Source organism: Chinchilla lanigera, unplaced genomic scaffold (assembly GCF_000276665.1).
Source record: "Chinchilla lanigera isolate Chin_1 unplaced genomic scaffold, ChiLan1.0 scaffold00033, whole genome shotgun sequence".
Lineage (NCBI taxonomy): Eukaryota > Metazoa > Chordata > Mammalia > Rodentia > Chinchillidae > Chinchilla > Chinchilla lanigera.
Genome location: NW_004955434.1, coordinates 3,382,391 through 3,384,570, shown reverse-complemented (window position 1 = coordinate 3,384,570; position 2,180 = coordinate 3,382,391).

Sequence of the window (2,180 nt, the reverse complement as noted above, 5' to 3'; positions counted from 1 at the left end):
CGGAGGCGCGGACGCCGCCGCGTCCCAGGGGACCACCCTCCCCGGCGGCTGCCTTCGGGGTCCCGGGCTCCTAACCGGCAGCTGTGGCCGACGTCCGCGTGCAGGAACTGGCCACGCTGCAGGACCGCGAAGCTGGGCAGCCGCGTGGACCCCCGCGGCGCGTCTTCGCCTTAGTTACCCCGAGCTTTCCCGCCTTCCAGGCCCCCGAACTACTACTGCCTTGCACTTCCGAAAAGGAGGTGGCCGGGTCCCCGAAGCGCGCCGCGCTCTGCGTTTCCGCCACAAGGGGGAGAGCCGCGCGGGCCTGGCCAGAGCGCAGCGGCCGGGGTTTGCATCCCTCGAGGGGAGCCGTCGGGTCCCGGCCGGGAGAGCAGAAAGCCTCGGATCGTGAAGCAGGGAAATGCTTGCCTTCATTTTCCAACTCGCTCCTCGGCTCTGGTCGATTAGAACTTAAAGTGTCCTTGAGCCTGGCGGAGGCCGTCCGCCCCAGACATGGCTTCTAGCTCGGGAGGGTGGGGATCCTTGCGGCGGGGGCCAGGTGGCAGGTTCCCGGCGCTTGTGAAAAGCTGGGTGCCGGGCGGGTCCCCGGCGGCCCGGGTTCCGGCGCCAGCCCCACCTATAATCTGCGATGTAGTATCTAATCTTTTCCCTTCTGCGGGACGGATTTCTAAAGAATACTACTACCAAAAATAATAATTTGTATACACGTTCTCATCTAGTAAAACGAAGTTAAGCTTTGGTTATCCAGATCCTTATGAAATGGATGCTTACCACACCGTGTTTCCATATCATTTTAAGCACAATGCCTCTAGAAAAATCTGGGGGTGTAGCCTGAAGAATTTTGAAAACCTTTTTTAGCTTTAAAATTCATATGATGTTTGCATTCTACTCTATAATGAATTTATTTTTTTAGTAAAGAAAATAGTTTCTCCCTCCCTAAAAGATCTCTCAGTAACATTTAAATATTATATACCGGCGAGATGCACCGTGCTTGTCCTGTGACACCGTCTTCATTTTTACCAGTAAACATGTACTCAGCGCGTGACAGGAGCCAGGCATGGTCCTTGTTCCACCAGAGCTCATAGTGCACTAGAAGGAAACATTAATCCATCAGAATGAGAGCAGTTGAGATGTATCCCTAACTGCAAATGTCCTAACGGTGCACAGGGAAACCTAATCTAGACTCCGGGACTAAGTAAGGCTTGTTTGTTTAACAGGAAAGAATTGAACCCAGGGCCTTCTCATTGAGCTGCATCTCCAGCCATGCATTCATTCATTCATTCATTTATACTTTGGGACAGGTTGCTGCTAAGTTATTAAGTTGCCCAGGCTGGGCTCCAACTTGTGATCCTCCTACCTCAGCTTCCCAGAGTGCTGGATAATAGGCATGCACCACCACCATGACCACCTAATGTAAGCTTATTAAGAAAGGACATTGAAGGGGGCTGGGGATTTAGCTCAGGGGGATGGGGATTTAGCTCAGCGGCAAAAGCGCCTGCCTGGCAAGCGTAAGGTCGTGAGTTCGATTCCCGGTACCGGAGAAAAACCAAACAAAAACAAAAACAGAACAAAGAAAGGACATTGAGGGACCACAGGAGCAGCAGCAGTGAGACCTTCCAGGGAGAGGGAAGGAAATGTGAAATGGTCCACGCAGGCGGGATTAAAGGGAGAAGAACCTGGCCGACAAGCAGTGGATAGAACGCGCTGGAGACCTGCGGGCCATTTTAAATAAGGATTTTATCTCATGAGCCTAGAAAAGCACTGAAAGATTATAAATTGGGAGTGGGCAAACAGGATCGTATTTCTGTCCCTGAGAGGCTGCTGAGGTAATTCTGTGAAATGCTGGTTTGTGGACGGTTAGGGTTCGGTGAGAAAGTGAGCCGAGGCGCGTCACATCATTTTTTCTGGTGAGCGTTAAGGGCCGCAGTGTTGACCCTAACACTCTTGTTTCAGTTCTTACCTCTGCTTTCCCACGAGCCCATTTTGGAAATATAGATGTCATAGTTTCTCTGTGATAATTTAATTACTTTTAGTCTACTGTAGCTTTAAAGGAAACAGTAATCTTTATTAGAATTTTAGGTTCAATAAGAAGATGCAGGTCCTAAGTGGGAGGCTCTTTTCTGTGTGCCAGTATATACTTGCTGCCATCTGGTTTGTTGTCTTGGACTTTTTTTTTTTGG